General features: G+C 48.9%; 1 long non-coding RNA gene across 1 annotated transcript; it reads right to left on the bottom strand.

The window, feature by feature from the left end:
* Positions 1–14,882: 14,882 nt before the first annotated feature.
* Positions 14,883–21,386, bottom strand: LOC121280477. Its single transcript, XR_005943620.1, has 2 exons — positions 20,907–21,386; positions 14,883–15,098 (listed from the first exon to the last, which is right to left on the bottom strand). It is a non-coding gene; the product is annotated as an uncharacterized LOC121280477 (long non-coding RNA).
* Positions 21,387–23,949: the final 2,563 nt, after the last annotated feature.

The raw sequence follows: 23,949 nt of genomic DNA, 5'->3' as shown, positions 1-23,949 counted from the left end.
TTTATTTGTGCCGCAACGCAGGAGGAGAGGAGAGGAGGGGAGGGGGGAGGAGAGGAGAGGAGGGGAGAGGGGAGGAGAGGAGGGGAGGGGGAGGGGGAGGGGGAGGGGGAGGGGAGGGGGAGGGGGGAGGGGGAGGAGGGGAGGGGGAGGGAGAGGAGGGGAGGGGGGAGAGGGGAGGGGGGAGGGGGGAGGAGAGAGGAGGGGAGGGGGGGAGGAGAGAAGAGGGGGATGGGAGGGGAGAGGAGAGGGGAGGGGGATGGGAGGGGAGAGGAGAGGGGAGGGGGGAGAGGAGAGGAGAGGAGAGGGGAGGGGGGGAGAGGAGAGGGGAGGGGAGGGGGGGAGAGGAGAGGGGAGGGGAGGGGGGGAGAGGAGAGGGGAGGGGAGGGGGGGAGAGGAGAGGGGAGGGGAGGGGGGAGAGGAGAGGGGAGGGGAGGGGGGGAGAGGAGAGGGGAGGGGAGGGGGAGAGGAGAGGGGAGGGGAGGGGAGGAGGGGAGGGGAGGGGAGGGGGAGGGGAGGGGGGAGGGGGAGGGAGGGGAGCGGGGGAGGGGAGGGAAGGGAGAGGAGAGAAGAGGGGGATGGGAGGGGGGAAAGGAGAGAAGAGGGGGAGAGGAGGGGAGGGGGGGAGGGAGGGGGGGAGGGGAGGGAGGGGGGGAGGGGAGGGAGGGGGGGAGGGGGGGAGGGGAGGGGAGGGAGGGGGGGCGGGGGGGAGGGGGGGGAGGGGCGGGGGGGAGGGGGGGAGGGAGGGGCGGGGGGGGGGGGAGGGGGGAGGGGCGGGGGGGAGGGGAGGGGGGAGGGGCGGGGGGGAGGGGAGGGGGGAGGGGGGGAGGGAGGGGGGGAGGGGAGGGAGAGGAGAGAAGAGGGGGAGGGGAGGGGGGATGGGAGGGGGGAAAGGAGAGAAGAGGGGGAGAGGAGAGGGGAGGGGGGGAGAGGGGAGGGGAGGGGGGGAGAGGGGAGGGGGGGAGAGGAGAGGGGAGGGGGGATGGGAGGCGGGGAGAGGAGAGGGGAGGGGAGGAGAGGGGAGGGGGGATGGGGGGGGGAGAGGAGAGAAGAGGAGAGGAGAGGGGAGGGAGGAGAGGAGAGGGGAGGGGGGAGAGGAGAGAAGGGGGGGATGGGAGGGGGGGGAGAGGAGAGAAGAGGGGGGGAGGGGAGGAGAGGAGAGGGGAGAGGAGAGGGAGGAGGGGAGGGGAGGAGAGGAGAGGGGGGAGGGGAGGGGAGGGGAGGAGAGGAGAGGGGGGAGGGGAGGAGAGGAGAGGGGGGAGGGGAGGGGAGGGGAGGAGAGGAGAGGGGGGAGGGGAGGAGAGGAGAGGAGAGGGGGGAGGGGAGGAGAGGAGAGGGGGGAGGGGAGGAGAGGAGAGGGGGGAGGGGAGGGGAGGAGAGGAGAGGGGGGAGGGGAGGAGAGGAGAGGGGGGAGGGGAGGGGAGGAGAGGAGAGGGGAGAGGGGAGGAGAGGAGAGGGGGGAGGAGAGGGGAGAGAGAGGGGGGAGAGAGGGGGAGGAGAGGGGAGGGGAGGAGAGGAGAGGAGAGGGGGGAGGGGAGGAGAGGAGAGGGGGGAGGGGAGGAGAGGAGAGGGGGGAGGGGAGGAGAGGAGAGGGGGAGGGGAGGAGAGGAGAGGGGGAGGGGAGGAGAGGGGGAGGGGAGAGGAGAGGGGGGAGGGGAGGAGAGGGGGAGGGGAGAGGAGAGGGGGGAGGGGAGGAGAGGGGGAGGGGAGAGGAGAGGGGGGAGGGGAGGGGAGGAGAGGGGGAGGGGAGAGGAGAGGGGGGAGGGGAGGGGAGGAGAGGGGGAGGGGAGAGGAGAGGGGGGAGGGGAGGAGAGGGGGAGGAGAGGGGGAGGGGAGAGGAGAGGGGTGAGGGGACGGGAGGGGTGAGGGGAGGGGGGAGGAGAGGGGGTGATGGGAGGGGGAGAGGAGATGGGAGGGGGGGGGGAGAGGAGATGGGAGGGGGGAGGGGATGGGGAAGGGAGGGGGAGGAGGAGGGGAGGGGGAAGGGAGGGGAGGATGAGGGGAGGGGAAGGGAGGGGAGGGGAAGGGAGGGAGAGGAGGGGAGGGGAGGAGGGGAAGGGAGGGAGAGGAGGGGAGGAGGGGAGGGGAAGGGAGGGAGGAGGGAAGGAGGGGAGAGGGAGGGAGAGGAGGGGAGGGGAGGGGAAGGGAGGAGGGGAGGGGAGGGGAAGGGAGGAGGGGAGGAGGGGAGGGGAGGGGAAGGGAAGGGAGGGGAGGGGAAGGGAGGAGGGGAGGGGAAGGGAGGGAGAGGAGGGAAGGAGGGGAGGGGAAGGAAGGAGGGGAGGGGAAGGGAGGGAGAGGAGGGGAGGGGAGGGGAAGGGAGGAGGGGAGGGGAAGGGAGGGAGAGGAGGGGGGGAGGGGAAGGGAGGGGAGGAGGGGAGAGGGAAGAGAGAGGAGGAGGGGAGGGGAAGGGAGGGAGAGGAGGGGAGGAGGGGAAGGGAGGGGAGAGGGAAGAGAGAGGAGGAGGGGAGAGGGAAGGGAGAGGAGTGGGTGAGGGGAGGGGTGAGGTGAGGGGAGGGGGAGAGGGGAGGGGGGAGGGGTGAGGTGAGGGGAGGGGGAGAGGGGAGGGGGGAGAGGGAAGGGAGGGGAGGGGGAGAGGGGAGGGGGGAGAGGGAAGGGAGGAGAGGGGGTGAGGGGAGGGAGGGGCAGGGGGAGGGGGAAGGGGAGGAGAGGGTGTGAGGGGAGGGAGGGGCAGGGGGAGGGGGAAGGGGAGGAGAGGGGGTGAGGGGAGGGAGGGAGGGAGGGGCAGGGGGAGGGGGGTGGGGGAAGGGGGAGAGGGAGGGAGGGAAGGGAGGAGGAGGGGGAGGGGAGAGGGGGAAGGTAGCGGTAGGGGGAGAGGGAAGAGAGGGGAAGGGAGGGGTGGGAAGGGGGAGGGGGGGAGGGGACGGGGAAGAGACGGGGAAGTGAGGGGAGGGGAGGGGGAAGGTAGGGGTAGGGGGAGAGGGAAGGGAGGGGCGGGAAGGGGACGGGGAAGTGAGGGGAGGGGGAAGGGAGGGAAGGGTGTGGGGGGAAGAGAGGGAGGGGGAAGGGAGGGAAGGGTGTGGGGGGAAGAGAGGGAGGGGGAAGGGGTAGAGGGAAGAGGGGGTCAAGTGGGGAAGGGGGAAAGGGGGAGATGGTGAGGAGGGGGTGAGGGGGTGAGGGTGCGGAAGGGGGGAAGGTGGGGAGAGGATGAGGAGGGGGTGAGGGTGCGGAGGGGGGAAGGGGGAGATGGTGAGGAGGGGGTGAGGGTGCAGAAGGGGGGGAGAGGGTGAGGAGGGGGTGAGGGCCCGGAGGGGGGAAGGGGGAGTGGGGGGGAATGGTGTCATGAAGAGTTATTAATGTGTATAATGTATTTGGAAGTTATTTTTAAATTGGACTTGTTGTAGGGTCTGTGTTTATGTGTGTTCCTGTGTGTGGCTTCATAGAAGTAAAGCCAGCTAGTCAATGTGCTTTGACGTGTAGTAGTTTTGAGATATTAATTTGATAAACGCAAATTAGTTAAAAGGTAATGAGTACATTTGCATTTGCTGAATAAACCATTCAAAAGAATGGATAAAATCTTGCACCTAGCTGGGAATGCCAAGCAATGTCTTTATATTAATAAAATTGTTGGAATGAAAGGATTATTATTAGGAGAAGTAAAATTTAAAACAACTTAGTAATACAATGGAAAATTTACATTCAAAGGGAAAACGCAGTATAAACTGAGAGGAGTTTGTGTGTGTGAGTCAGAGGCATCTAAGATCTAACCAGCCTGTAAGCCAACAACTGTGTAAGAGGCCTCATTTTGAATTCTTATGGTCAAATGTGCTTTGCCTGGTGTCTGTTTAAAACCTATGGCTTAGTGTTGCCTTGGTGAAGATTTACTTGGGCATGATTAATTTGGGGATTTGTTTAAAAGTAATTTGTGGACATATATGTGTTTAATTTTATGTGAAATTAAAAAATGTTCAATTTAGTTTTATATAAAAAATCTTTTGAGGCTTGGTGGTTTTATTTCTTAATTCAGAGCTGCATCTCGAACATACCAATTAAAAATATAGGTTATGACAGTTGTTCAAGTTTCCCTCTGGGATTTAAACAACTTACCAACTGCTGTGTCATAACAGTGGTGAGCTGCCTTCTTGAACCGCTGCAGTCCATGTGGTGTCAGTACACCCATGGTGCTGTTAGGAAGGGAGCTCCAGGATTCTGACCCAGTGACAGTGAAGGAATGGTGATATATTTCCAAGTCAGGATGGTGAGTGACTTGGAGGGGAACTTCCAGGTGGTGGTGTTCCCATGTATCTGCTGCCCTTGGCCTTCTAGATGGTAGTGGTCATGGGTTTGGAAGGTGCTGCCTAAGGAGCCTTGGTGAGTTCCTGCAGTGCATCTTGTGGATGGTACACACTGCTGCTACTGTGCATCGGTGGTGGAGGGAGTGAATGTTTACTGATGTGGTGCCAATCAAGTGGGCTGCTTTGTTCTGGAAGTTTTTGAGTATTGTGGGAGCTGCACTCATCCAGGCAAGTGGGGAGTATTCCATTACACTCCTGACTTGAGCCTTGTAGATGGTGGACAGGCTTCAGGGAGTCAGAAGGTAAGTTACTTGTCACAGGATTCCTAGCCTCTGACTTGCTCTTATAGCCACAGTATTTATATGATTAGTCCAGTTTAGTTTCTGGTCAATGGTAATGAAAAAATTAGAAAAAGCAAAAGAGCAGCTGCCTCCCCTCCTCACCAAACTCCCTCAACTTACCAAACTCTCAGCACTGTATTCAGGACTCCAAGACAAAATTAAATAAACTATCTGAATGCACACAACATTCACAACAAGGTCGCTGAATTGACAGTAGTAATGGAAGGAATGATCTAATTATCATTAGAGAGACAAGGCTATAGGGTGACCAAGGCTGGGAACTGAATGTTCAAGGGTTCTCGACATTTAGGAAGTATAGGCAAAAAAGGAAAAGGAGGTGGGTTAGCACTGATAATGAAGGATAATAAGGGAGAGAGATTTTTTCTAACTTCTTCACCCTGTAGGATTCGGTTATTGCTTTACTACAGGGGAAGAAGCTAACTGTTTGATGAGTATCTGGTGAGTTAAGGTCTAATCTATTCCTATGGTTTGAAATAGTACAGGAATTTGTGGTCAGCTTAATAAAATACATAAAGGAAAATAAATCGGTACATCAGAAAATCAAGATGTAGGATCAGTTTTGATGGAGCTAGAGAACAGCAAGGGACAGCAACCATTGATAGGAATTGTTTATAGGCCACCAAACAGTAGTGGTAATGCAGGACACGGTATAAATCAGGAAATCAGGGGTGCATGTAACAAGGGTGATACAGTAATCATGGGGGACATCAATCCACATATAGACTGGGTAAACTAAATTAGCATTAATGCTGTGGAAGATGAATTCCTGGAATATACATGAGATGAGATTTCTAGAACAGTATCGTGAGGAACCAACTAGAGAACAGGTTATTTTAGATCCAGTATTGTGCAATAATAAAGGGATAATTAATAATCTCATCATAAAGGCGCCTTTAGGGAAGAGTGGCCATTACATAACAGAATTTTACATGAAGTTTGAAAGTGATGTAGTTTAATTAGCAACTAGAGTCTTTAAATTAAACAAAGGAAACTATGAAGGTATGAAGGGCGAGTTGGCTGAGGTAGATTAAAAGATATGACAGTAGACAGGCAATGGCTAATATTTAAAGAATTAATATGCTGAAGATGTGGTTTCGGTGCCTGGACCGGTCTACAGTGCGCAGAGGGTGTCATACATCATCGTTGTCTGCTGCACCCTTTACAACCTATCACTGCAACGGAGTGAGGAGCTGGCTGAGGAGGAGATGCAGGAGCTGGAGGTCTCCTCCAATGTGGAGGATGCAAAAGGGGATGAGATGGAGGAGGTCCTCGGAGGTGATGATGATGGGGATGAGGCTCTCACACTGGCCAGATGAGGCAGGCGCTTGGGAGGCCCTCATAGCTGCTAGATTTGTGGAGGATGACGCCATGCAGTGAGTTGACCCCATAGATCCTCACAACGCAGTTGTGAACGTTTGGCTCCAGTCTGGCTTATGGCAGCACCAATACCCTCTGTGATAATGCTCCTGTCATGGAGATGCAGTGGAGGCCAAATATCCACTCGATCGCAGGAGAATGATGATGGCATGCAGTGAGGTCGCTCTATAAATCTTCACATGGCCTCTGAGACTGTCTGACTCCTGTCTGGCTGATGTCTGATGCTTTATTCGCCTTCAGCACCTGAGCCCTTCAGGAGCTGGTGCACAGCATCAGTAGTTACAGATGCTGAAGAGATGGGAGCCAGCCCCTCCTTAAAAAGGTGCTGAGACCACACCGAGAGTGTGAGAGAACTCTGTGGCACCTGCCCACTACATTCTGGCAATGACCAGCACTGCCGAGGTGCAAGCATCATTAATGTTTCCAGGGAGTGTGAGGCTGGACCATCACTGTGGTCTGAAGGCCACACAAAGCACAGGAAAGAGACCCTGGGCTGAGACACCTGCCTTTATCTTGTGCAGAAAGGTTTCACATCTGAGTGACAAGAACACTGCTCATCAGAACAAGGAGCCAGAGGCAGGGTGACATTCTTGGGAGTTTATTGACAATAGTGAACATTGTGTGCAAGTGATTAACACCCATCAGGCTGTGCAACTAATTCTCCTTATCTGTCCTAACCCTGTTGCTATGTCTTGTTGCTCTCTGGACATCCACAGGGGAGGTGGAGGCAGCCTGCTGACTGTGACGCCCTGTCTGTGGTGACTTTGGCGTTCGTCCTCTGGAGGGCTGAGACCTGGAGGGTCCCGGCCTGCTTTCAGTGGCAGTGGAACCCCCTCGGCCTGTGGAGCTGGACCTGTGGAGGTCACAGGAAGAGGGGATTCAGATGGGCCGGTCACTCCAAGAGTCACCTGGGTGGTTGGCCCCTGGAGTGTGCACCTGCTGATCCTCCTCCCTATGGGTGCCCGAGGGCCCCTGGCTGACTCCACGAGGAAAGGGGTCAGCTGGAGGGAGATCAAGCTGCCCGGCACCCCTCTCACTTTTACGCTGTTAGAGGCAAATTATGGCATCAGCGATGGAGTTTAGCCCGTGCAGCAGAGCAGGAGTGAAGTCCTGGACCAAGGTCTCCATGGCGGCCACCATCCTACCACTGCTGGCCTCAGTGTGTTGCAATTCCAACACTCTCACCTCAGACTGAAAGCAGACGGACTCTTCCATCGTGCCTTGCAATCTGAGGAGTGCAGTGGACATCCCTTCCTGATGTTCCCGAGCTTGCCTTTGCCGCTCCAGCAATTGTGACATGACCGAGTCCAGAGGCTCCTCATTTGATTCGGACTCAGCAATGTTCTGGCCTCCATCGTGACTTAACCTGGCGGAACAGGGGAGATAATTCATCCTCTTTCAGCACTGGGTGGCTATCTGTTTTTGAAGGATGTTGGCACTGACCACCGCTGCCACCACCTCCCAAGCCAGGATAGTGATGCTGCTGCCCATCCTGTAGCTAAAACAGGGTTATAGGGCATCCCGGTGGGACTCCACTGTGTCCAAAATGCGTTCCAGAGACATGTTGCTGAAGTGGGGTTTGCAGTCTTTGTGCCTATTGGGGCCATCATGTCTCCCATGCAGCAGTCGCTGTCTGGAAGCACTGAGATGTGTGCTTGCAGCAGAACTTTAAAAATGGCACCCAGTGTGATGAATGGCGAAGTAATGGTGGGCAGGCTAATGAGAGCCTGCCCGCCATCAAAATGGCGTGTTTCCTGCGAATGCATAAATAATGTGGTGGGTTTGGGCCAACAGGCATAAAAACTCAGCCATTGTGGCCGGCAGGTAAAACATAATTTTACCTGCCCGCTACCGCACTTAGTGCAAATCTGGGGTGATTCTGCCCTTTGTGTCAGCTAGTGGTAACTCCTCACTGGTTTATGTGTCTGTAAAGATATTGCCAGGTACAGGAACATTGGATAATTGAATCATCTTCTTGTGTTTGTATTGTGATCTTTCCAACATTTATGTCTGGTGTAATATAGTTCATTTTTCTTGTTTTAATAAATATTTTATTATTTGTGTTATTAGTTCATCAGTAGACTCCTGTGAATTTGCTCAGTAACCAAGCTGCATGGTTTCTAAAAATATAAAACTTCAGATCTATCAAGCCAGGTTTAACTCTGGGATCTGACTTGCCCATTATTAACATCAACTGGGATCGTAACAAAGTGGGGCACTTGTTGGATCAAAAATGCTTGAATTTAAGTGGGATCTGTGAATTCTTAAAGAATTGAATTTGTGGAGGTACTGGGCACAAGAACAGGATTTGCTGTGAAGATTATTACACTGATTGGAACTCGAAAAAGGCTTTGACTGTTGCTAAAACTTTTCTGGGAGTAAAAAATGTAACTGTGGGTTATTTGAAATCCTTGACTAAGGCTATACGAAGAGAGATAGCAGAGATACATTGAAGGTAGAAATAAAAATAGGATCTCATAAGGATGATGTGATTAAAGTAATTACCCAGAGTTTAAAATTAAAAGAGGCAAAACCTGAAATTGATGCATCACAGCTAGAGTTAGCAAAAAATTCAGTTTTAAGATAGAAAAAGAAAAGATATGTAAGAACTCAAATTTTAATAAAAGGGAAAAGAAAGAGAAAAAGGAACAGAAATGAGAAAGTTTGAACGTGAACTCCAGAGAGGGTTAGCGAGGGAAGAGAAAGATAAGGGAAGAGATAGAGAAATTCAAAGAGAGAAAGAAATCAGACAGTATGAATTGTCTAAAGAAAAGCTTAGATTAAAGAAATAAAGGAGAGATATTGGTTCAGAGGATGATTTTGATTCCACTGAGAATTTTGACTGAACTAAAAATCTTCATTTAGTGTCTAAGTTTACGAAGGATGAAGTTGAAAGATATTTCACCTCACTTGAAAAGGCGGCTGTGAAATTGAAGTGGCTAAAAGATGCTTGGACCTTAATGTTACAGAGGGTCCTGATAGAAACAGCTATGAACGTGTACACTAGTCTGTCAGAAGAGTAATCGGCAGACTATGAAGTGGTTAAAAGGGCAATATTCAATTCCTACAAGCTTGCTCCTGAAGCTTATCAATTAAAGTTTAGGACCATAAGGAAAAGGCCTAATCAGAGGTTCATTGAATTTCCAAAGGAAAAATAAATGCTGTGGGATCAGTCATTTCAGTCATTGAAATTAGAAAAGAAAATTGAGAATGTGAGGGAAGTTATGATTATGGAAGAATTCTGAAGTAGTATTCCAATAACCATTAAGAAATATTTAGATGAGAGTCAAGTATCAAAGATCCAAGAAGCGGCGGTTTTGGCTGAGACCTTTATCTCACACAGACAGTTACATGTGGGGACATGGTCATACAGGAATCAACAAGGAATTGGAGGAATAGAAAAGCTAGTGATGGAAAAGGTACTAGTTCTAGGGAACAGACAGAAGGACACCAAAATAATAAAGGAGATAGTCTAGAATCTAAAAGTGAAACCAGACAGACCACCCGGCATCAACCTAGGCACTGGAAACGACAACAGCAATCTCAGCCCTATCATCACTGCAAAGTCCCCCTTACTAACATCGGTGGGCTGGTGCCAAAATTGGGAGAGCTGTCTCACAGATTAGTCAGCAACAGCCTCACGGAATCATACATTATAGATAATGTCCCAGACTCCACTATCATCATCCCCATTTATGTCCTGTCCCACGGGCAGGACAGACCCAGCAGAGGTGGCGGCACAATGGTACACAGTTGGGAGGGAGTAGCCCTGGGAGTCCTCAACATCGACTCCAGACCCCATGAAGTCTCATGACATCTGGTCAAACACAGGCAAGGAAACCTCCTGCTGATTACCATGTATTGTCCTCCCTCAGTTGAGGGATCAGTACTCCTCCATGTTGAACACTACTTGGAGGAAGCACTGAGGGTGGCAAGGGTGCAGAATGTCTATCACCAAGAGTGGCTCAGTAGCACCAGGACTGACCAAGCTGGCCGAGTCCTAAAGGACATAGCTGCTAGACTGGGTCTGCGGCAGGTGGTGAGGGAACCAACAAGAGGGAAAAACATACTTGATCTCATGCTCATCAATCTGCCTTCCCCCAGATGCATCCGTCTACGACAGTATCGGTAGGAGTGACCACTGCACTGTCCTTGTAGAGACAAAGTCCTGCCTTCACATTGAGGATACCCTCCATCGTGTTGTGTGGCACTACCACTGTGCTAAATGGGATAGATTTCAGAGCTAGAAACTCAAGACTGAGCATCCATGAGTCGCGGTGGGCCATCAGCAGCAGCAGAATTGTACTCAAACATAATCTGTAACCTCATGGCCTGGCATATCCCCCACTCTACCATTACCATCAAGCCAGGGGATCAACCCTGGTTCAATGAAGAGTGCAGGAGGGCATGCCAGGAGCAGCACCAGGCATACCTAAAAATGAGGTGTCAACCTAGTGAAGCTATTACTCAAGACTATTTATGTGCCAAACAGCAAGTGACAGACAGAACTAAGCGATCCCACAACCAACAGATCAGATCTAAGCTCTGCAGTCCTGCCACATCTGGTCATGAATGGTGGTGGACAATTAAACAACTCACTAGAGGAGGAGGCTCCACAAATATCCCCATCCTTAATGATGGAGGAGACCAGCACATCAGTGCAAAAGATAAGGCTGAAGCATTTGTTACAATCTTCAGCCAGAGGTGCCGAGTGGATTATTCATCTCGGCCTCTCCAGAGGTCCCCAGCATCACAGATGCCAGTCTTCAGCCAATTCAATTCACTCCACGTGATATCAAGGAACAGCTGAAGGCACTGGACACTGCAAAGGCTATGGGCCCTGACAATATTCCGGTAATAGTGGTGAGGACTAGTGCTCCAGAACTTGCTGTGCCCCTAGCCATGCTGTTCCAGTACAGTTACAGCATTGGCATCTACCCAACTATGTGGAAAATTGCTCAGATATGTCCTGTACACAAAAAGCAGAACAAATCCAACCTGGCCAATTACCGCCCCTTCAGTCTACTCTCCATCATCAGTAAAGTAATGGAAGGGGTAATCAACAGTGCTATCAAGTGGCACTTGCTTAGCAATAGTCTGCTCACTGACATCCAGTTTGAGTTCAGTCAGGGTCACTCAGCTCCTGACCTCATTACAGCCTTGCTTCAAACATGGACAGAAGATCTGAACTCCCGGTTTGAGGTGAGAATGCCTGCCCTTGACTCTAAGGCAGCATTTGACCGAGTGTGGCATCAAGGAGCCCTAGCAAAACTGGAGGCAATGGGAATTGAGGAAAACTCTCCACTGGTTGGAGTCATACCCAGCACAAAGAAAGACTGCAGGAGTTCCTCAGGTTAGTGTTCTTGACCCAACCATCTTCAGCTGCTTCATCAATGACCTTCCTTCCATCATAAGGTCAGAAGTGGGGATCCAAAACAAAAACAATTACCTGGAAAAACTCAGCAGGTCTGGCAGCATCGGCGGAAAAGAAAAGAGTTGACTGTTTTTGTTTTGGATTTCCAGCATCCACAGTTTTTTTTGTTTTTATCAGAAATGGGGATATTCGCTGATGATTGCACAATGTTCAGCACCATTCGCAACTCCTCAGATACTGAAGCAACCCATGTCCAAATGCAGCAAGACCCGGACAATATCCAGGCTTAGGCTGATAAGTGGTAAGTAACATTTGTGCCATACAGGTGCCAGGCAGTGACCATCTCCAATAAGAAAGAATATAACCATCTCCCCTTGATGTGCAATGGCATTATCATCACTGAGCTGACTTGGAAATATATCACTGTTCCTTCCCTGTCACTGGGTCAAAATCCCAGAACTCCCTTCCTAACAGCACTGTGGGTGTACCTACACCACAGGGCCTGCAGTGGTTCAAGAAGGCAGCTCACCACCAACTTCTCAAGGGCAATTAGGGGTGGGCAATAAATGCTGGCCTAGCCAGCAAAGCCCACATCCCGTGAATGAATAAAAATATTTCTTAAAAAAGCAGTATTTTACCATTGCAATAAAACTGGGCATACTCAAGCTTATTTCTGGAAACTAATTGGGAGACATATTAATGTTATAGGGGTCTTTAGGAAAAACTAACTTAGGGAAGGAGCCATGTGACAAGACAATAACCATAGTGCAAGTGCACAGTGAAGGCTCAGAATGTAGCACAGAGGTAGGAATAATTCTTCAGACTAGTCAATTAAATTCAGAAAAACAAATTAGGGAAAGGTTTAAAGATTTTTTTTAATCGGGGAGAGGTATTCCCTTATTCATCTAATCAAAGAGATAAACCAATTGAGATACTGAGAGACACTGGAGCAAGTCAGTTACTGATGCTGGCTGATGATACAATTTCTCTTCCGGGGTTGGGGGGTGCGGGTGTTAATGAAGGAAGCAATATTAATTGGAGGTATCCATGTATGTTATAAACTAGTTCCATTATGTAGAATTGGATTATAGAGTGATTTATTAAGTAGAGGGGTTACAGTTGGAATAGTGTATAAAATGATAAAAATCCTGAAGCAGGAATTGATTTTATCTTGGGGAATGACCTGGCTGGCTCAAAAATATTAGCCTCACTGCTGTTGTTGGAACAGCCTGTGGAAGTGAAAGAAACTGAGATGCTACAGGAGGAACATCCGGGAGTGATTCCTGGCTGTGTAGTGACTGGATCTTAGGCCTATAAACCTGGACAGTAAGAGGTGGAATCTATGAGAAAAGGAGATGAAGTAGAAATTCAGTTATCTGACATTATTTTTGAAAACATAAGCAAAAAGGCGGAAGATAAAGAAAATGAGTTTGACATGTTAAGCCCACCTGCTTTAGTAGAAATGCAACAGGCTGATCCTGAGTTGAGAGAGTTGCATCAAACCATCTACTCAGAGACTGAATCAGAGCCAATACCTGAGAGTTAATACTTCAAAGACCAAATGCTAATGAGAAAATGGAGACCATCTCAAATACCAGCCAATGAGGAATAATGGCTCATCAGGCAGTATCTGAGTATCGTAATGCAATTCTATGAATGGCTTACGAAATTCCAATGGCAGGTCATTTAAGTATTAAGAAAATGTAGGCTAAAATAATGAAACACTTTTATTGGCTGGATTACATAAAGATGTAGTTAAATTCTGCCAGACATGTCACACATATCATGTAGTGGGGAAACACCAATCAACCATTAAAACTGCACCTTTAATTCTGATACCAGTTTTGAAGAACCATTTAGCAGGTTCTTAATATATACCTACCTAGAACCTGAAGTGGGAGCCAATATCTTTTAACAATTATGGATGTTTTGACTCAATTTCTGAGACAGTGCCTTTAGGGAAAATTATGGCAAAAGTGATGGTGGAAAAGTTAGTTCAATTCTTTACAAAATATGGATTACCTAAGGAGATACAATCTTATCAAGGCTCAAATTTTATGTCACAAATATTCAAAGAAATAATGAATAGTTTGGGAATCAAGCAAGTTAAGTCTTAAGCTTATCATCCACAGTCATAAGTAGCATTAGAAAGGTGGCATCAAACTTTAAAGATCATGATTAAAACCTATTATCAGGAATGTCCTAATGATTGGGATAAAGGAATTCCATTTTTACTGTTTGCCATTAGGGATGCCTGTGGTAAAGTGTGGTACCCTGTCCCTTTAAGAGAATGCAAGTTACTGATCATGTGACAGCACTGACAAATCACTGCACAGCGCAAGCGACTGGGAATTGTAAGTCTAGTTCTGGAAGGTTTCTGAGGGAGCATGTATGATCTGGTGCTCTGCCCTATGTCTCAATAAGTCATCACTGTTTATTCTTACATCAGCCTCTCCCTGTTTATGATTGCAAGCAGCAATTGACAAGAACATAGGGAGGTGTGCAGTTAGAGGTTGGTTGGCCAACGAAATAATTTACCCAAGACATAAAAATGCCCCTAATGAATCAACAGGATTCAGTCCTTTTGAACTGATATGTAGGCATGAGGTGAGAGGACCTCTTAAACTAATTCAGGAAAAAATTATAAATCAAAGCCCAGAGACTACACTTTTAACTTATGTGTCTAATTTCCAGGAGAGAGCCAAAGTGTGAGAGTTGACCAAAAAGCATTTCAAAATCGCCAACAAATAATGAAAGTTAGAGCAGATAAAAATGCCAAAACTCGAAATTTTGTCACTGGGGACAAGATGTTAGTGTTGTTACCTGTCTCTGGTGAACTGTTAAAAGTGGGGTTCACTGAATCTTATCAAAGCTAAAAGAAATTCAAGCATATACATTACATGGTGAGAACTCCAGATAGGAGGAAAAATTAGCGAGCATGTCATGTTAATATGTTAAAACAATATTATGACAGGAAAGATAGTCAGGGGAGGAGTGTGTTTACATTGGTAAAAGAAGTAGGGAGTGAAACAGAAATAGCAGAACACTCTGAGAATGAATTAGAAGTCGAAAATTCTAAAGTTGACCCTCCAGCAATCAGATTGGGTAATACAGAGGTGCTTAAAAATCTAGATGTAATATTTAGCTATCTTCCAGAAGACTGTCAAAGAGACTTACAAAAGCTATTACAAACTCATCAATTTGTGTTAATAGGCCCGGGAAAACATCTTTAGCCGTATGTGATGTTAATGTTGGGGATGTGTTACCCATAAAGCAACATCCTTACAGATTCAATCTGGAGAAGTTAACCCAGTTGAGGGAAGAGATGAAGGTCATGATGGAAAATTACACTATTGAATCAAGTCACAGTAGCTGGAGCTCACCTGTTGTAATGTTGCCAAAACCAATGGGACACAGTGATTATGTACAGATTATTGTAAAGTTAATGCAGTAACAAAGGCAGATTCATATGCAATTCCACGATTAGAAGACTGTATTGAAAATATTGGACAAGCAATGTTCATTACAAAAATTGATTTATTGAAGGGATATTGGCAAATTCTATTAACCAATATAGCCATAGAGATATCAGCTTTTGTAACCCTGGATGGACTTTTTCAGTGCAATGTCATGCCTTTCGGAATGGAGATTTCACCAGCAACTTTTCAAAGGTTAACCAACAAGGTCATACAACTGTATGGTATATATTGATGATTTGGTTGTGTTCAGTCAAACCTGGGAGGAACATTTGCAACACTTGAACAAATTGTTTGATTAATTACAAGAGCCAATTTAGTCATAAACTTGGGAAAAAGTGAATTTGCCAAGACGAACATGGCTTTTTTAGAGATTAAAAACAAAACACTGCGGATACTGGAAATCCAAAACAAAACAGAATTACCTGGAAAAACTCAGCAGGTCTGGCAGCATCAGCGGAGAAGAAAAGAGTTGACGTTTCGAATCCTCATGACCCTTCAACAGAACTGAGTGAATCTTAGGAAAGGGGTGAAATATAAGCTGGTTTAAGGTTGGTGGGGGGGAGAGAAGTTGGGGGGGGTGGTGTGGTTGTAGGGACAAGCAAGCAGTGATAGGAGCAGATACTTTTATTACTATCACTGCTTGCTTGTCCCTACAACCATACCACACCCCCACTTCTCTCCCCACCCCCAACCTTAAACCAGCTTATATTTCACTCCTTTCCTAAGATTCACTCAGTTCTGTTGAAGGGTTGTGAGGACTCGAAACGTCAACTCTTTTCTTCTCCGCCGATGCTGCCAGACCTGCTGAGTTTTTCCAGGTAATTCTGTTTTTGTTCCGAATTATACTAAAATGTTTAAACTGGCTGTTGATGCCAGCAACATGTGTCCTGTGCACTGTTATTACAGGAGGATGGGATGGGGATCCAATAGCCAGTTAGTTACTTTTCTCAGAGGTTGAATTCTTGCAAGCAAAAGTATTCAACAGTGGAAAAAGAGACTTTGAGTGTGGTGTTGGCTCTAAAGCGCTTTGAAATTTGCGTCTCTTAAAACTCTGCAGAGACTATTATTTATGCAGAGCATAATCTGCTAACCTTCCCAGTGAAATTTTATACCAGGAATCTGAGACTTTTTTGTTGGGATTTAACCACATAATTTGAAAATTATTCATACAGCAGGAAGAGACAATATCATAGCCAATGCCTTATCAAGAGGTTAAATGATGAGGAACATGAATGTCGTGCTCATAGTGGACTTGCATGAAATATAATTATGATTGAATAGTCAAGTATCCTTGTAAATTAGATGTAAGTACATTGTTCTGCATAATTAGGATAGAGATAGTGAGAAAAGGGGATTTTTTTATTCATTCTTGGGATGTGGGCGTCACTAGCTAGGCCAGCATTTTTTTTGTTTAATAGAAAATGAAACTCCTTTTAAAGATGCCTTTTCATTTTCTTTTTCCGTGTGAGATGTTAGGAACAATACATAATATGACCCCTGAAGTTAAAGAGATATGTTAAAAGGGGGTTAGAAATCTAGGGCATGATTTTCAGGTCACCAGGCGGGTGTGGTGGGCGGGTCCGGGAGCGGCAGGGAAACAGTCTGCTGCCCGTGATCGGCCCCCAGCCGTGATTTCACACTGAGCTGAGCTCTACAGGGGGACAGGCAGACCTTAACGCTTCTGTGCACTGACCCATGCCAACACAGTACTCACCCTTCCTGTGTGTAGCAGGTCATTGAAGCGCTTCTGGCACTGCACCCATGTGCACCGCACAACATCATGGCTGCTCGCCAGAGCTGCCACCTCCTCCCATGCCCTCTTGGTGAGGTGTGGTGGCCTCCTCCTTCCATCACTGGGGAGAAGGGTGCCCCTCCTGGCAGCCACCTCCTCCAGGAAGTGGGTTAGGTTAGGGTCCGTACTGGCCAGAAAGGGGCGGGTAGGGCCCTGTCAGTCGTTGGGTCCAATGGCAACCTGGTGGCCTGGTTAAAAAGCGGCCCAGGCAGTCCCTGGAAGGCTGCCACAGAAGGATGTGTGTTTAGCGTTCCCAATGGAATCGAATACGGCTGGACATGGCAGACTGGAAGGCAGGTCAGGTGGGCACTCGGCCGCCTGCTTTTCCGACGAGTGCCTCGCAACCCTCTTGGAGGTGGTAGCTGCCAGGAGGGCCACCCTTGTCCCCAGAGATGAGAGGAGGAGGCCAATACACCTCACGAAGAGGGCATGGGAGGAGGTGGCAGCGCTGATGAGCAGCCATGATATGGTGCAGCGCCAGAAGCACTTCAATGACCTACTGCATTGTTAATGTCTAGCCATCCTCCTGTGGAGCTCAGGGGTGTTAGAGTCTGAGTGCCAACTGTCAATAACACCAAAGCTGGGGAAGGGTCTGAGCCCTGGCTGCTTAGACTGAGTGCCTTGCGGCTCGAGGGTCACAATTCGGATGTGCCCTGCCAGGTGCTCCTCAGGTGGGGTTGGCAGGCTGCAATGGCGCTGCAGGTAGAGAGTGGACTAATCAATGCTCCTCTGTCCTTTCAGGAGAAGACAGCCCACAACCAATTGGAGAGGACACGTACAGGCGGAGGGGAGCCCAACCTCGTGCTGCTCAGCAGGTTTGAGCAAGGCCCTGGAGCTGGAGAGTTGGACACTCCCTGTGCAACCGGGCGTGGAGAGGCAGGGGTGCCAGATGAAGGTAAGAGCGCAGTGCACAAAGGTGAGGGTTTTGGATTGTGCAGCCATTCTAGTGTAGTCTCTTCACTGATGTAAGCTTCAAACCTGGAGTCCCCATTGATCATTGAAAGATGAGGGCACTGTGATGCAGATCTCCATTGTCTCACCAGGGTGTCTGGTATGCACAGTGACAGTGTGATGACTTTAAATAATGACATGTCCTTATTCTCCTTTAGATTCACCAGCAGCCATTCACTCTGCGGACCCCGAAGAGCCACCCCTGACCCCGGAGGACCACCGGGCTCCATCTGCACCTGTGTCATACCCACTGTCTGAACCAGGCATCAACACAGATACCATCACCTCGGTGAGCATTAGTTCAGTAGCTAGAATGTCAGTGCAGATTGATGACGGCACTTCGCACTTACTTGAGGTGCAGGCGGAGGCAGAGAGTGCCCAGGGCGCCGGCAGTCGGAGGACTGCTGGGGTCTAGGAACATGCTCAGTCGGTGGCTGATGTTGAGCCTCTGGAGTCATCCCTGCGGCAGCAGCTGCTGGAAGTCCAGCAGGGTGTGCGGGAGGATCTGGTGGAGATACGTGAGGGAATGCGTGCCATGGTCTCCATTGTGGAGGAGTCCATGTGGAGCATAGGCAATGCATTGACCCTCATGGCCGAGCACACTGCCTCCTCCTTTGAGAGTGGTAACTCTCATGGAGAGGCAGATCCAGGGACAGAATTAGGGGTTCCTGGGGTTGCGCTCGGACGTGCAGCCCTCACATAGGCAATGACCTCAGGTTGTCAGTGCCACCGTGGGAGTTGAATGTGACCCAGCTAGGTGCCCATCCAGCAATGGTGAGCAGGGAGGTCCAGAATGACCTCACTTTGGTGCACGAACTGCTTGTCATCTCTGTGGGCTCCTCACAGGGCGCTCTGGGTGATGGCAGCAGCTCCTTCGCCCCACTGCCAGTGACTGTGACATCTTACGAGGCTGCGGTGACCGGAGAGATGCCAGCCATTCCCTCCAGGCAGAGCAAGCACAGGCTCCACTGGCCAGGGGATGACCGCCAAGGTTATCAAGGCCAACATGACAGCAGGGTTAACAGGCTGTCTCCAATGCCACTGCCAGCGAGGGGGGAGCACCTAGATGTAGCACTCACAAACATGAGTTAAAGGCATTGTGAGCACAAGAGGGACAGGTCATTGGTGATTTTATGTTCGTTTATGTTTACTTTATCAATGCAGGTCTGGGAATGAAGACTAGAGAAGTTTATGTAGCTAGTTTGGAATTGTCAAAATAAGATAAATTTTGTTTTTGTTGTCATGACCTGAGTATGTTTCACCTTCTTATTTTATTGGTGGAGGGTATGCCAGTATGTAATGCTGGAACTAAGTAGCACTGATAGAGGATTGGCTAACTAATAGAAGACAAAGAGTCAGGATAAGGGGGGCATTTTCAGGATGGCAACCTGTTACTAGTGGAGTGCCACAGGGATCAATGCTGGGGCCTCAATTATTTACAATATTTATTAATGACTTGGATGAGGGAAATGAATGTACTTTGGCCAAGTTTGCGGATGACACAGAAATAGCTGGGAAGATAAGTGGTGGGGTTGACACAAAGAATCTACAGAGGGATATAGACAGATTAAGTGAGTGGGCAAAAACTTGGCAGATGGAATATAATGTGGGAAAATGTGAGATTATGCATTTTGGCAGGAAGAATAGAGGAGCTGAATATTATCTAAATGGAGAAAGTCTGCAGAAAGCTGCAGCACAGAGGGATTTGGGAGTGCTCGTGTATGATTCCCAAAAAGCTAACATACAAATTCAGCAGGTAATAGGGAAGGCAAATGGAATGTTGGCCTTTATTTCAAAGGGAATGGAGTATAAAAGTAGGGAAATCTTGCTAAAACTATATAAGGCACTAGTTAGACCACACCCAGAATACTGCGAACAGTTTTTGTCCCCTTATCTAAGGAAAGATATACTGGCATTGGAGGCAGTCCAGAGAAGGTTCACTAGGTTGATCCCGGGTATGGAGGGATTTTCTTATGAGGAGAGGTTGAGTAGGATGGGCCTGTACTCATTGGAGTTTAGAAGAATGAGAGGCGACCTTATTGAAACATATAGGATTCTTAGGGAGCTTGACAGGGTAGATGCTGAGAGCTTGTTTCCCCTTCTGGGAGAGTCTAGGACCAGAGGGCATAATCTCACAGTAAGGGGCCGCCCATTTAAAACAGAGATGAGGAGGAATTTCTTCTCTCAGAGGCTGTAGAGGTTGGGTTGTTAAGTATATTCAAGGCTGAGATAGACAGATTTTTAATTGTTAAGGGAATCAAGGGTTATGGGAAAAAGGCAGGAAAGGAGTTGAGAATTATCAGATCAGCCATGATCTAATTGAACGGTGGAGCAGGCTCAATGGGCCAAATGGCCATCTTCTGCTCCCACGTCTCATGGCCTCCTGATGTACTCCTCCTGCAGGATGAAAGAGAGAGACAAATGGGTTAGCTTGGGCATACTAAGAACCTCTCTTAGTTAAGCCTGAAGGCTCCTTAATGCATCTTAGCGAGTGCTGGCCACCACTTGGATGTTCAGAGTTTAGTGCACTGCATGGCTGCCTGAAACCTGACCACCTCTGCCTGAATCCAGCTGACCGATTGGTGGCAGCTTTGCCCACTGGACTGCATGCTGTGTTCTTAGCTCAGGCACAGGCATTCTCCTAACCTGCACTGCAAGGCTGCACTGTTAGCTTGAACCATAGGGGAGACTGGGCCAAACCAGGGTGAAGACATTGAAAAGGTTTCCACCAGTGACTGCTCCATGGCCAGCTTTAGCAAGGAGATTGTACAATGTGTGCAGTCATCGAATTGTTCTGCATCCACTAAAATGCTCATTAGTTTGCAGTCTGGGCCCAAGGGGGTGAAAAGCTCTGGAGCACTTGGTGGCACTTGCAAGCCTCTGCGTTGCTTGATTGGGCAGATAAGCTGGAGGCCCAACTCCAAGTATGTCAATGTGGCTGTGACTGAACTGTCTCAGCTGCGGAGGAATGGTCACTTTATACAATGGTCGGGATTTTCTGGCCCCATGGCGGGTGGGACTGGCCATGGCTGAGGCGGCACCCCAGCCAGAAGTCCATTGACTTGCGGTGGGACTGGACGATCCTGGCGGTGGGTGGATGTGGAAAATTCCACCCAATGTCTCCCTAATGTATGGCCACTTCCCTCCCCACCACGCTGCACATGCTTGTGCACTACCTTCAATCACTGAGCAGCCCTTTCCCCCACCCCCAAGTCACCTCAACTGCAGGGCAGTCCTTGCCGCCTCTCCTCCAACACACCTCAACCTTGAAGTCCAATAGACAACCCTCACAAGTGCTGAGCAACATTACTGCGTACTCACCTCTGAGTTCCCCTCAAAGTGCAGCCCAGCAAGTGCATTCCTGATATATGCTGTTGTGAAACACGTCAGTGTGAAACGCAGCCTGCCATCAAGGGGCTGGGCGGACGATTGCATACGGTTTTCACGATGTTGTGAAACAGATTTTTGGCCTGCTCGCCATACTGTTCATGCCATTGAACACCCTCGACACCAGCGGGCACAGAAAATTCCACCCAAAATAGAAAAAACAGTGCTATTGCCTAGCAACAGTTGTTAAGTGATACAGAGACATAGAGAAAGACAGGACAGAGTTCAGTGTGTGTCAGAGAGCGAGGACAGGGATTTTTCAGCTCTCTGAGAGGGAAAAGTACAAGGCCAGTGAGAAAAGGAACTCCCCAACTCACAGGACTCTCCACCCCAATAACTTCACATGACTTCACCTCTACTTGGCCTGACTACCTCCCCCACAACCTCCCCAAGGCCTGACTCTAACCTCCACCTTACGCCAGAAGGCCTGACTCTAACCTCCGCTCCACATCCCTGGCCCCATTGTCACACCCACCCCCATCTCCATCCCAAAGGCCTGACTCTCACCCCTACCCTCATCCCCCCAATGTCCGATACCCATCCCCCACCAAGGCCCCACTCTTACCACCCTCCCCCCCCAAGACCCAACTCTCAACTCCAGCGCCCCCAGGGCCCGACTGTCACACTCACCCCGCCCTCCCCGCCCCCAGGCCCGACTCTCACTCCCAACCCCCAAAGCCCAACTCTCACACACCCCCTCCCCACAAGGCCCAGCTCTTATCCCCACCCCTCAAGGCATGATCTGACAACCCCAAGGCCCAAACTGACACCTTCCCAAAGCCTGAACCTACAACCCCCGAAGGCCCAACCCCTTCATCTCCCAACTTTCCCTACCCCCTCAAGACATGACTCTCACCCCCACTCCCCCGCCAAGGCCCAACCTGAATTGACACCCCCACTCCCGGCCCGAACCAACCTGACCCGCCCCAACGCAACCTGACACCTGCCTCAAGGTCCAACTCAACCCAACTTGACACCCACCCACCAATCCTACCCTCTTAGCTTATATACATACCTTCCCCCTGGCTTGTCAGAGACCTTTTAACTTGGCTGGAACTTTAAACTTACCTGGTTTATGGCAGCTAGTGCTGTAAGAAAGAGGCTGTGGCTTACTTATCTGTGACTGTGCAGCCTGATTGCTAGGCTCTGGGGACGTGCTGCACTGCCCAGATCTCGCCCAGCCTGAGTCAGAAGGTCGGGTGAGATAAGATTGCCTGGATTTCAAGGTTAGAACTTTTGAGTGGAGTGGTAATCTGACTCAATTGCCAACCGTTAGAAGGTACAGACCAATTTTGTACTCCACCATTCTGGATAAGCATGAGGTACATGTGAATTTACAGGCTAACTGTGGTTGAACACATCACACTGCACAATAAATGCTAATCCAACCATATCAGATTCAAAAGATTTCTCAACAACCCACCCAGATGTCAGTAACACTATAAGCCAACTAATCTCTCTGAAACTTTGTCTCTCTCTTTCACGAGGGTTTCCAAATCTCCACAAGTGAAGACCCTGCCTTGGAATTCTCTCCAAACGTCGCTCCAACTTGGACAGCTTCAACGATGACCCATCTCTTAGCTTTTGAGATTCCATTCCCCTGGACTCCCAAGTACACCCAAGCATTGCCTTACCAGTACCATTTCAGCTCTTCAGCCGCGCCAAACAGAACACCACTGTTCTAAAGGGGCATCTTTGCACCAACGGCCTACAGCACAGACACACTAACCGTCAGCTGCCTTCTTGGACCTTTAGGACTTCTCCTTAGCCCTCTTCGATTACCAGGACTTCTCCCAAGCCAACATCACTTAAAGCCTGTTCTCCACAGCCCATTTTCTAATTTGAAGCCAGTTTCTCTGCTTCTCTCTTTTTTTTAACCTGACAAGACCTGTTTCTGTCCCTTATCAGGGACATCCTTTTGGGACATCACCCTGTCCCCCTCCTTTGTCCCTCTCTCTGGAAAACCTCTCTTCAGATTAAAACTGACTGACTCAAAGCAACTGACCCTTGAAATAATCTGGTGACCTATCACAACACTCCAAGATTTTCTGCCTTTGTTACTAGGCAGGAACAGATGTAATAAAGCAATGCAATATCCTGTACTTTAAATATTACAACCTCCATAGTGTGCTAAAGTAGCACACAGGGACACTGAAAAAAAATGGATTTCATAACAAAAGATTAAGGATTGACCTTACTAGCATAAAAGAAATTTGAGAGAGAAAAGAGAGATCTCAGAAAAAATGGGTCAACACAAGTCACTAATTGTTTGTTGTACAAAAAGGAAGGCTTGCTTGAAGAAATTATTGGAGGTCCAGGAAGAGGGAAGTCTTACTTTATGAAATGTGGAAAATATTTTTTTCCTGCCTGATTTGTTTTGAAATGATTTGTGTGTTATAAAGTTTATTGCTTAAAGAAAGAAATGAAAATCTATTAATAACAAGTTAATCCTATTGTTTATGATACACAGGTGAAAGGCATTGTTTAGTTAGGTACTCTGAGCACATATAAATAGGGGACAGCTGGGATACTGAGTGTGAGTGCTATGAGATTGAAGAAAGTCAATAAACTCTTGCTCAGTAAAGAACAGTTCTGCATCTTTGTTTCTGCTTCACCAGCTGGCTTGGATTCTATTAACAAGTTTTATTTCAGTGGTGAGTGGGTGGTAAGTAGAAAAAGTTTGGTTCTTTTAGCTAAATGTCAGGGGTCAACCTATACGTAAGATATATTTTAAAAAATGAAGCATTTTTTGGCCAAAAGTTGGGGGTTGACATTTACATGTGATTGATCATTACTTGGGTATATATGGTAGAAGGAAGGAAGGGAGGGACTTAAAATAATCACAATACCAAGAAACACAGAATTTCACAGAAATTTCACCAGGGAATAGGTATTGGGAAAACTATCAGAAGGTTGACAAGTGTTCTTGACCTAATGGCACAGACAGCATATTCAGGAGCACTTTAGTGGACTGCAG

Source organism: Carcharodon carcharias, chromosome 7 (assembly GCF_017639515.1).
Source record: "Carcharodon carcharias isolate sCarCar2 chromosome 7, sCarCar2.pri, whole genome shotgun sequence".
NCBI lineage: Eukaryota > Metazoa > Chordata > Chondrichthyes > Lamniformes > Lamnidae > Carcharodon > Carcharodon carcharias.
This window is presented reverse-complemented; position numbering and strand designations above follow the sequence as displayed.